This window comes from Protopterus annectens, chromosome 9.part0 (genome assembly GCF_019279795.1).
Source record: "Protopterus annectens isolate FY-2018-M chromosome 9.part0, PAN1.0, whole genome shotgun sequence".
NCBI classification, from domain to species: domain Eukaryota; kingdom Metazoa; phylum Chordata; order Ceratodontiformes; family Protopteridae; genus Protopterus; species Protopterus annectens.
The window spans coordinates 98466334-98478971 of record NC_056743.1 but is presented as its reverse complement, the minus strand read 5'-3'; positions in this window follow the sequence as shown (position 1 = coordinate 98478971).

The window sequence follows — 12638 nt, the reverse complement described above, 5'->3', positions numbered from 1 at the left end:
GCAATGGCATGCATTGTTATGAACAACAACCCACACATGGTCATATTGTGTGACACAACCACACGTGGCAGTTGTGGGTTTCCAAAACATACCTATCTGTGCTCTGACAGTGGTAATAGACCCAGGAGCAGAGCGCACTATTGGCATTACTGGGCAAGTAGCCCTGTTTGGCTGTACTGAGTGTGGTGACATCCCCTGTGTTTACTGGGGGAATATGTAGCATCTGGTATATTGTAGTATTTGCCAAAAGGATCTGTTCTCTCACACTTGCAATTACACACACCCTACTACCCCCCCACACACACACACACACATACACACACACTTGCCATTTGCAGGATTCATGCCCCTACCTAACTATGTCACGACACGTGAGAGAGACATTAGCGAAGCGCACTATTTGGATTACTAGGAAGTTCCTCCTCCGGTTGTACTTATAGGGTGCTGACATCATCAGTGTTTGGAAAGGGTAATGTGCATCATGTAGTGTGATCTCCTGATTGCCAAAAAGCACATGTCTTTCATACAGAATTGCACACACACAAACTCCCCTCATCCAAACACACACACTTGCCATTTTCAGGTTTCAAACCCCTACCTAACTATGTTATGACACTTTAGAGAGACGCATTAGCAGAGTGCGCTATTCGGATTACTGGGAGGTTTCCCTTCTCCTGCTGTACTTATAGGGTGCTGACATCATCAGTGCTTAGATAGGGGAATGTGCATCCTGTAGAGTGTTTTTTCAGTTGCCAAAAGGGACATTTCCCTCACACAGACTTGCACACACACTAACCCCCCTCCACACACACTGAGCAGTTGCAGGATTCAAACCCCTACCTAACTATGTTATGACACTCGTGACAGACGCATTAGCAGAGCGCACTATTCGCATTACTGGGAGGCTTCCCTTCTCCTGCTGTACTTAAAGGGTGCTGACATCATCAGTGTTTAGATAGGGGAATGTTGTGCATCCTGTACAGTGTTTTCCCAGTTGCCAAAAAGGACACTTCCCTCACACAGACTTGCACACACATCAACCCCGCATACACACACACACACACACACACACACACACACACACTGAGCATTTGCAAGGTTCAAATTCCTACCTAACTATATTATGGCACTTGAGGGAGACGCATTAGCAGAGCATGCTATCCGAATTACTGGGCATCTGTTCTGCACCTGCAGTATTTATAGGGCGCTGACATCTTTATTTCTACAGAGGTATGTGCATCTAGTACTACCTGTCAGGTGGGGGATAGCATATATATGCATTTGCAGCCACCTACTTCAGGGTCAGATATGCACATCGCACTGGCAGGTTATGTTGTATACCATGCTTCATGACCACAGGACCTGTAACACACAACACAACCAGGCCAGAACACCACTCCCACATCCAGGACACACACTTTGCTTCCCTGGGAACAGTGCTGGGATATGCAGGTGTTCACATACACCATTCCAGTTCCCATCAGATACAGGCATATTGTGTGTGGGAACTACTCAGGCCTCTACAACTTTACCCTGCAGTCACTACAATTTTTGGGTCCATATGCTATGGCAGAACCACTCACCACAGCCACATGGGTAATACATATTGCACCTGTCCATCTGCAACATGGGTACTCACTGTTCCACACCAGAGGTAGACCACCATTGTTGATATCTGACCATACCCACCTTTCCCTGGACATCCATATCCCATCCCCACCCCCAGGCAAGGTTGCCACTGCAAACAAACTGTAGCACAAGCAGACTCTGCACATGTGAAGACTGGGGTGGATGACTTCAGAAGACCCATGCTGGGGGACTATACTGGCCACTCTGCATAATCCTTGACAATTGCATTCTATGAGCATGTGTAAGGTTTGCATTGATCATGCTATCCCACATATACCCATGACTGCTCCGCAACAGGACACCTGTCTGGTGTACACCAGCCATATATGAGCCGTCCAACAGACAGAGTGAGCTAATACATTGCAGAGCTGTAGCCCACAGAGGGAGGACATCTGTGAACAATACCGGCACGACACTTCAATCCCACATAATCATCACAACACAGTGTTGACAGTGGAATTGTCCAGACAATGCAGATAGGGCTCCCCTCAATCTGTTAGACGCCAACTTACTGTTAGAGGTCCTCAGCAACCCTCTTCCAGCACACACCAACAACATGGATGTGGCTTAGCACATTCAAACCCTGGGATCTCCACTGTGCCCCTGCTTGACAAAGGCACAGCACACTAGCCTCACACATTGCCTTATGTGACCTACTTTACAGTGGCACAGTAGCCTACTATACTGGGGATGCAGATGCCAAGCACACACTGGCTAAGCTGTCATTCCCTAGGGCAAACAGCCTAGTATTGACCTCTACACCCATATGTTTAATTGTCAGATGCACAATATTTGTTGCTGCTAGACTGTTTGCAGGTCTTTATTGCCATAGCATTCCCTGTTCCTATGAACAACTTGTGTATCTGTAGAAGATGTTTGAAAATGAGGGCGATCCACTATATCACTTACGGCTCTCTAGTCATTTACTGTGCGCACTGGGCAGATTGCTGTGTTGTGGTTGGTTCCTGGAATGACACATACAAATACCAGATGTGTGGCCAACTGCTAAATGGAGATATGGCGTAAGTGTGTGAGCATGCCCAGTTCAGCCTTTCCATGGCATGTTGTCTGACATATGCCTCATTTATCAAAGTGTGCGAGCATGCCCAGTGTGAGCTTTCCATATGTTGAACTCTGCAGTCCACCACATATTTGGGTGAGTGTGAACTTCAACAATATCTCACGTTTATGGTTGTGTGTTGGTTGTCATGTTGTGTACTTACTGGCCAACTGCTTCGTGTCTGACCACAACAGGGATTATACTGTGCCTGCAGGGATTGCATGGGATACTTTGCATACAGTTGTCAACATCCTTTCATAATGACGTAACACTGTAGTACCGTATAGTGTACTGGTTCAGTACTTTCACTGTGGTGGACAGTATCCCGGGCTTTAGTCCTATCACTGCTTGACATCTTCATAGTGAGCACAACAGACTGTGTAGGGGCCAGTTGTGCACATATGACCATGTTGCATTATGTTCAGATATGGACTACCTACACCAGGCTTGTCCAACATTGGTAGTGTATTCCACAACATAGGTGGACATTGGCAAACACTAGCGATGTTCTCTAGGCCATTTCTGATGCTAGTCAGAGTGTGTTTGTCCTTCGACACACATTGTAACTGGAGTTTGCCATGACATGTGTCATGGTTAGTATACTGTGCCTCAGTCTACCTCTGAGGTAACAGTGATACCAAGGGTAAACATACCATCTCCCATCCACTCATCATGATTCCTCTTGAGGGGTCAATAGGTGACTCTCTGGCTAACCTGTACTGGGAGTTTACTCAAGAGTGGGGGTGGCTTCTGTGTTATGGATCATTCAGTACAGCTTGTCCATGTATGTCAGTGCTGGGGTTCAGGTCTCATGTGCATAGCTCACTGCCATTCAGATTGTACAAGGTGCAGCATGTTCATTGATTCCAGCTTGGACATGGCTTCATACATCAGGCACAGCTTGCCTCTGGGTGGGCAGTATGGCAGTGTGTGGAGCTGCAGTTTGTTTAATTAGGCAACACATGGCATCTGTTCATGCTCTTTGCTACTCCTGGTGAGGTACTGTTGTGGACTTTACAGTTGATGGAGGTGTCTGCTGAGGTACATCCCACAGGGGCTATTGTAGTCAATTGTGATGCTGATGAAGGATGACTGCAGAGCCACAGTGACCTCCCCTTATCTAGATCTGACAATCTTCATGATTGGGTGGGTATATGGTATGTTTTTGTGAACACTACAGCCACATGTTTGTCCAATGCAGGATATCTATCACCTTGTGTCCCCAGGTCTCTCATTACATGAGAGGTACATAATGGGTTAACACCTGTGTGGTAATTGGTGGGCACTTACTGTATATCCACGGTGGTTGTCTATACACATTTCTGCAATTAGCTTGTCAACATGGCTATGGCTCCAGTTGTCTGTTTCTATGTGGCCCTTTTGTGGGTTGCTTGTGTCAGCTGAGGGTCAGATATGGTGGGCAGTTTGTACTCCTCTGCATACATGTTCAGTCACAGTCCTTCCATGTTGGCCTGTACCTATGGGACATATATACAGAACGGGGGAGGTCCCAGGACCAAGCCTTGTGGGATGCCACTTATATCTGGTTTGTAGTCTGACATGGATGCAGCATGTCTGACCATGTCAGTTCTGTCCTTGGTCTGGTTTGCAACCCCTCTACTGACACAGGGGTTTATATTTAAGCTGGTGAACATATCCATACTGAACACATAGGGTATTGTCTGGAAGCATTTGCACGGTCCAGCTACGCTGTGTGGACCACATTGCCCTCATCAATTACCTTAATGACTGTTTCAAATGGGTCAAACATATTTAGGGGCAGGATCTGCACTTACGACAGCCACACTGGGTAGGGTCCAGTGTCAGTAGGTCCCTGATGGCTTCATGTCTGCAGTACATGCTGATCCTTTCCATAGCTGTGCAGACCAAGCTTGTCAGGATCCTGGGGTGGTAGTTTGCAGTATCCATTCAGGCAACACCTTTGTTGTGAAGGACCACTGTTGTTGTACACTGCTCTTTGGGTACATATCCTGTGGTAAGGCTGACATTGGGTAGTAGTGTGATTTGGCATTCCATTCTTCTTGGAGTCCATGTTGGCCTCAGCCCAGGACACCATCTCATACCTTTGCTGCTGTGTGTTTTGCTTTGTAAATTATGGCTGTTACCTCAGCATCTGCAATGTCAGGGGGCCAGCAGTCTGCTGGGATAGATATTTTGCATTCTTGGGGGGGGGGGGGGTTTGCACTGCACCTGTCAAGGTTGTATGTTGGCAATATGTGTGTGTGTGTGTGTGTGTGTGTTTGGTATGTTGTTTGTAATATCTGTGTGATTCGGAGCATATCTGTGAATTCCCAACATGGTTCCTACCATCAAGTTGAGTAAGCCTTGTGATTATCCTTAGTGTCCTGTACAATTTGTATCTTCATAGGTTCATACTAGGCTATCCACCCTAGGGCATTAGTAAGCCTAGCCAGAGGGTGTGCGTCTTTCGCCACCCCTTGCTATGTGAATATTATGGCCATTTATGATTTTCTTTACTGTGCCTCTGTCTGGACGTGACACAGTGAAGACCCCCAGTGTACATCTACGATCATCCATCCACTTGGCAATATTCCTGTTGAGGGATGTCAGTGAGGGGCTCTGCCTAACATGGAGTGGGATCCTGTTCCAGGGTGTGGGGAGCCTCTGGGTTATGTATCTGTCCCTCCAGCACATCCTACTTCATTATGTGTTGAGGTTGACATCTGTCACTCACAGCTCCAATGGCTTTGATTTCCTGGGGTGGAGTATGTCCATTACTCCTGTGTTGGACATGGCCTTGTACAACAGACATACAATGCCTCTGTGTAGGCAGTCTGTTACTGCATTCAGCTGGGGTGTCTACAGCCAGGCAGCATATGACATCTATTTGACACCCTTTATCCTCTTGGTGAGGTACCTTTGAGGTCTTCCTAACTGCTGCAGGTGTCAGGTACGGTATATCCCATATGAGTCATTGTACTAGATTATGGGTCTGATAAGGGAACAGTACAGGGGCACAGTGACCTCTGTTGATGTAGATGTGAATCCTTTCATGATACGGTGTCCAATATAGACAGTCTTCCTAGCCACATTGGCATTGTGAGTGTCATGACAGGTTACTGTCGACTTGTGTCCCTAGGTCCCTCATTACTCCTTGCATACATAATGGTTTACCACCTATGTGGTAATTTGTGAGTACCTTGGTTGGTATTTGGTGGGACATTCATACTGTCCAGTGTCTTCAGGATGTCTGGGTGGGGTTCCTGTGTGTGAGGATGTGGTCTGTTGCATGCTACAGACTGTACAGCAGTTTTGACTACAGTTAAGTGCACATGGGTAGTCTCCACTGCTTTGTCAGTTACCTGGCCGTATGGGTGTCTGTGCTGCATATGGATACTCCCCCTCCTTTGATGTTTTGGTCCAGGTGTTGGGGCCATAACGCATGATATGGGGTATAACCTGATAGTGCTGGTGTGCTGTTAGTAGGCTTGCAGCAGGCTTCTGTCACTGCACAGACATCAATGTTCTCCATACTGGGAAGTGCCTCAGGAGCATGTATATTGCAGTTTAGACATCTGGCATTGGTCAGCATTACCCTTATGTTTCTTACCACTTATATTTTCTAGGGTGGTGGGTTAGTCTTTTCGGCCTTGCCTATGTACGGCTCTATGGAGGTGGCCAGTATCCAGATGCCCAGGGGCAACAGGTGCAAGCCATCCCTGGAAAAGCAGCATGGCTCGTCATGCATGACATCTCAAGCAGACAGACATTAGACCCTCTTGGACTGACCGCTGTAATTGTGCCACCTGTTGAAGCTGATCATTCTGTGTTTGTACTGTGGCATCATTCTTGGTGAGGGTTGGATGCTGCAAACGGCCAGTGTCATACCGGCCTGGAATACATACTCAGAGAGCTCATCCATGTCTCTTTTCATGTAGTCCAGGGAGGTGCATCTCAGGTCATTCACACCAGCATGGACAATGAGTGCATCATTTCTGCTTGCTTTGGGGTGACCTGCATACTTGTGTTATGTGGCATATTGTGGCAGCCTACAGGCAGCTTATGTACCCTTTCCCTTGTTCAGTCTGGTGAGTGGGACAGCAGTGTGTCTGCCTATACAGACACCTATTACAACTGTATCAGGCATGTTGTTTCTCCTTCTGGCCTGTGACTGTTTGGCACACCAGCTTTGTGTACTATGTGTTGCATGTGCTATGTTTGGAGGTTGTGGTTGCTTGGGGTATGCTTTGGAGGCCTCTGTTGGTGTGGTGTGTTTGTAATTAGGGCCTCCGGGAATGTTTTTCTGCGTTTGTGTGTTTGGTTTACAGTTGTGATAGGAGGAGAAGGTAACCACATACACCACAAACCCAGTCCCACGTAGACCTGACTAGTTTTGACAGTACTGAGTTGGGGGAGCTCAGCCTCCGGTTTGGATAAATGGTTGCATCTCTCACATATATTTGTATTTATTGGGGGGAGTTGAGGGTTGTCTGTGTACTTGGGGCAGGTGTAATATTGCCTCAGGATTCAGATTCTACATGTTGTGGCTGGCCTTAGTGGATTGTATGTGTGGACATATTTTATTGCCATACTACTGATCAGTGATTACTTCCCTTTTTATGTTTGCTCTATCATGTAGTAGCTTCCTCATTCTCTTGCATGGTTTGGTAATGGCTGGAGTCCAGCATGCCAGATGCCTGCGTGTATGGCATTGTGTCTTGTTATTTGTAATTGCATAATCCAAGCATTCCTGGCTGTGTTCATGGAATGCCTGTATAACAGGTTCTGTGGTGTGTCCCATATTCTGCACCTGCACAGGGCCTTTAGTGGATTCCACATCGGTTTGGAGGGGTGCAACTTATGCTTTACACATGTTTTTCACTGTGGTTTTCTGGCCAGGGACTGTGGTCAGGATGTGTATATCCGGTGTGATTACTCTATGGTCTGGTCTTACCAGTGAGGGATACACTTCTCATCTTGCCATCCAGTACGCATGTTGCTGATTATCACATCCAGTATGCTTACCCCTCTTGTGGGAGTGGTACGTTGTTCCTGGGCATTTTGGTTTATGGATTCTGGGAACTTTTCTCCTACTGTGTTGGTGCTAGTATAATGCTCCCAGTGTATGTCTGGGTATTTTCAGTCAACCAATATAATGTGGTTTGGGTGGCTTGATATATTCATGTATTCCAACATAGGCCAGGTGCAGTTCCTGGTGTTAGGACAGTAGTCTGCAGCAGGCTATATACTGGGAGGCAGTTTTAGCCATTGGTATTTGACCATGGCTAATCCATGCTGCTTCCTTTTGTGGTACCAACATGGGGGTGTGGTTATCCTTGACAATTATTGCTAGTCACCCTCCTTTTGTAGCTTGTTCCATGTTTTGAGGCTGTACAGCACAGTATGAGGTGCAACCTGGTAGTGTTAGGGTGCTGATGTGAGCCTTGACCCAGTTTTCTATTACAGGACTGATATCAACATTCTCCATACTGTGTGCATTTACACTGCACACATCTTGCTGTTTAGACTTCTGGCATTGGGTAGCATTACATCTAGGTTCCTATCTCCCTTGCGGTACCTATGAAGGTGGGTTTGTGTTTTGAGATTTACCTATTCAGGGCACGCTGTGGGTACTGACGGCCTTTGCCAGTATCCATGGGGCCTGGACTGATAGGTGCATGCCACCCCTAGCAGGTGGTGCATCATGTCATGCTCAGCATGTCTTCCCAGGCTGAAACACATTGGCTCCCCTTTGACTAACTGCATTACTTCAGCCAGTTATTGCAATTGATCATCCCATCGTCATTTTGTGGCTTCATGCTTGGTGAGGGTGGATGTTAGTCAGGGTCCTCAAGTGTGCATATAGTACATGGTGTTACATTACTTAACACATGGCATTCATGCCTCAGGTGGTGCTGCAGGGCTGCCTCTGTCGGATGCACATATTACACTCACTGTACATGTTTGTGAGCAGGTCATGTCATTTTAGGCATCCCTGTTACTATTTGAGTGAGTCAGAGAGGGGTATCATTCCCAGGGTTTCTACTGAGCCAGTGTAATGTGTTATGCGTTGCCTCTTTGCCAAGGTCAGGGCATACTGGGCATGCCTCCTTCTGCCTACTGGGGCAGGCTCAGGTTGTTCCTCCTCCGAGTCGCGCTCTGCCTGTGATGGCCTTGGCAATGGTGGGGGGCTGTTGGGCCCAGCCCTATGCTGGTCCTGCTGCAGCTGTTTTCGCAAGATCATATTATGTAGCATAGCACATACCATGACACTTTGGGTACATGTAGTTGGTGAGTACTGCAAGGCTCCACCAGATGTGTCCAGACACCGGAACCGTGACTTGAGCAGCCCAAACACACGCTCTATTACATTACATGTTTGTGCATGTGCCTCATTATGGCGTTCCTGTTCAGGTGTGTGTGCATTTCTGATGGGTGTCATCAGCCACAGCTCCAGTGCATAACCTGCATCCCCCACTAGGTGTCCATGTGGGATGTCCCCATTGGCAAATGTCTGGTACAGCTGCGTCAAATGCCAGATGTGGGAATCATGGTAGCTCCCAGGGTAGCCAGCAGACACATTCATTATTATGCCCTGGGCATCACACACGACCTGGTGGTTGGAGGGGAAGCCCTTGCGGTTAATGTAGGCCCTACCCCGCTCACCGGCTGGTGCTTTGATGCGTATGTGCGTGCAGTCTATTGCACCCACTACCTCAGTGTATTCCGCTATTTGCTGGAAGAGACGCATATTGCTGGCCAATACCTCATGGGCATTGGGGAAATATACATGATCACCGACATGTGCTGACATGGCATCCAGGAACTGGTGCAGTACCCTGGAGGCTGATGACTGTGATATCCCCATCATATCACCAGTTGGTCTATGGAAGGTACCTGTTGCTAGTATTCTTAGGCCAACACATACCTTGGTTTCCACTGGGATGGGTTCCCCTCTGTTGGTTCTGTGTGAGGCGTGGCCTGCACAGCTCGACTATTTGCTGCAGGAGCTCTCTGTCCACTCTATAGCGCTCTATCTCCAGCTCATGTAACCCATGGTAGGTGACCCTGGGCCTGTACACTCTTCTCAGTCTCCTCACTGTAGGTTGTCTGGCACCATCTGCATTGTCAACACCCTCAGCAAGTCGCCTAGGTCTCATTATGACAACTATGGCAGCCCCTAGCATTTCTGCTCTGAGTTAAGCTTTTTCAGTTTTCACTTCTAATAGCTTACTCCTGTCTTGCAGTGTCTCTTGAGAGAAACATCCTGCACTGCTGTTTGCAGAGTTTTAAGTGCTGGGCTGGGCTACTATTCTGCCTGTGTAATTGCCTGCTAATTGTTTTCACCTGCTAGCTCCAGCAGTATTCCCTGCTAGCTGCCTACTAATTCTGTTGCTTCCTTTTTCCTTTGTTTCCTCAGGGGGGAGCAGTGTGCATACCAGCAGAAAAACGCGCACACATGCTTACACGGTTCAGGATCTACCTATCTGGGTAGAAACGCGCACACACCAGCGCAAACAGTGTTACAAATCTACCAACACACTCCCACATGCTCAGTCTGCCTTACACGTGCGCACACTGCCCTACTCGCGCTTCATGGCGCACACACGTGCGCATGCACGCCCAGCAAGAAACTTTGGTGTAAGTAACAGTGTACACCTTCCATTTCTTGACTTTCCCATGCTTATCTTGTGGCACTCCTATTTCCATGATCTGTGTCTGTCTGTCATGTAACACTGACCTCCAATGAACTGCATTTCTTTCTACCATTCCCCCCTGTGATGTCACCTATCTCCTACTCTATTCCTCCCCCTTATGTATCTCTTACACTACTCAGACTGTGCTCATTTGCTATGTGACTGTGGGATTCAGTATCCTAACCCTCATTTACATCAGATTGCCTACTAATGCTTGGTTACATGTCTTAGACTCAGCTTCCCCCCTTAGCAACCACTACACGGTGGCCATGTTTTTGGTCTGCTGGTCCCTCCATTGTCATTCCATGTATTACATAAAACCCATATTTGTGGGTTTATAACCTTCATTTTTATGTTTTATACAGCGCAGCCCGTTTGCGCGGGGCTGCGCTGCGTTTAAACATCGGCGATCGCCGAAAAAAAATTATATTTTTTAATATTTGCATCGGGTTACCTTGCCAATGGCCACATATTTGGCCATTGGCATGCTGTCTGACACATATGCACCCTTTATTTGGAGGTGACATGGCTCCATTGTGATTTTTGCAGAAACGTACTCAGTTGTCCACAGAGTACATTTCTGCAGCTAAAACAGCTCTTACACGGGCTGCTTTCTGTTTCATGGATCGCTGCTCTACCTCATTTGCATGCCTTTCGGCTGCAACTGAGATATTTAGCATAGCCACGCCCAGTCCATGTAAGAGACCTTTTAGCTGGTCTCTTACACGGAGTTTCGGGCTGTTCCTGGATCGCAAGGCTTGCATGGAGTGTCACACGTCTCTTACACTCTGTGCAAGCCTTCGTGAATCCTGCCCAATGTCACCTGATGTGCAATTTTACCATCTGATTTTGATCACTTTAAGCCATCCATCTTTGTGGATGGAACACGATATTGGGACCAAGGTAGATACTGGACAGGATTTGCCATAGTTCCAGATAATTCTCATCTGTGTTCTCCTGAACTAATTAAGTTACCAGGGGATATGTCAGCTCAAAGAGCTGAACTGAAGGCATTACTGTATGTGCTAAAGTATTACAATCCTGTTAACATTTTTTCAGGTAGTACTTAAGAGTAAATTCTTTAAGATTGCATATGGAAACCTGGGTAAGGTGAGGATTTGTGGATAGTGTGGGTAAATCATTACTGCATGCTGAAGTATTAAAAGACATATATAAAGTTATAACAATGTCAAAACAACAAGGACAGTAAATTATCTTAAAAGTAAAAGGACATCAAAAGCCAACTAGTGAAACTTACAATTTAAATGTGTTAGCTGATACTTTGGCAAAACAAGCAGCACAAAATGGAAAATAACTTCCAGAATATGAGTATGCCAGTTTAGACGTTAGTGTCTTAAAGTTAGATGAAGAGTCAATAGAAAAAGACCTTGTAAATATGCAAAAACAACAGGGCTTAAAAGAAGAAACTGATCAAAGCAGATTAGCAGGTATACCACCAAAGGAGTACTATGCATTAACCACCTCCAAAGGTTGACAGTTGCCATATGTACCATTTCAGTTTGCACGCCAGTTGGTCAAGTTAAAAATCACCAAATATTGGGCCATATAGGAACTAAGTTATGGGGAGTTGTAAAGAAAAGTATTGGAACCCAAATTTAAAAAAGGTTTGCAAACTGATTGTAGAAGAACGTTGAATTTGGCTGCAGGTGAATGCTAAAAGCAAAAGGCCTCAATTACATAGAGTACAGCCAGTAGATGGGCCATGGTATGCAGTTCAAATAGATTATGCAGGTCCATTATCAACAAAGGGAGGTTACTGATATCTACTAGTAGTAGTGGATGTCTTTTCAAAATGGGTAGAAGCAATTCCTACCAAAACCATGACAGCAAAGGCAACAGCAAAAGCCTTATGGAAAAATATTTTCTGTCATTGGGGATGTTCACGGGTCATAGAGTGAGACAATGGCCCACAGTTTATTAGTGATCTCATTAAACAAATGTGTAATTGGTTAGGCATACAGCAAGGTTTCATGTACTATACCATCCATAATCTAATGGCATTGTAGAACTTATGAATCGGACGTTAAAAGAACATCTAAAAACGGCATGCTTGGAAAAGGGCAATACATGGGTACATCTGCCTGGTATTTTAATGTGTATTCGAGCAACACCAAACAGCACATGTATTTCCCCGTATGAAATTATGACAGGCCGCAAAATGCCCATACAACTGCCATTTGACACAGATTTACCTAATGGTAGACCCATGCTAGAAATCAGCAAACATACTAGTAAGTTGTTTTAGCCAT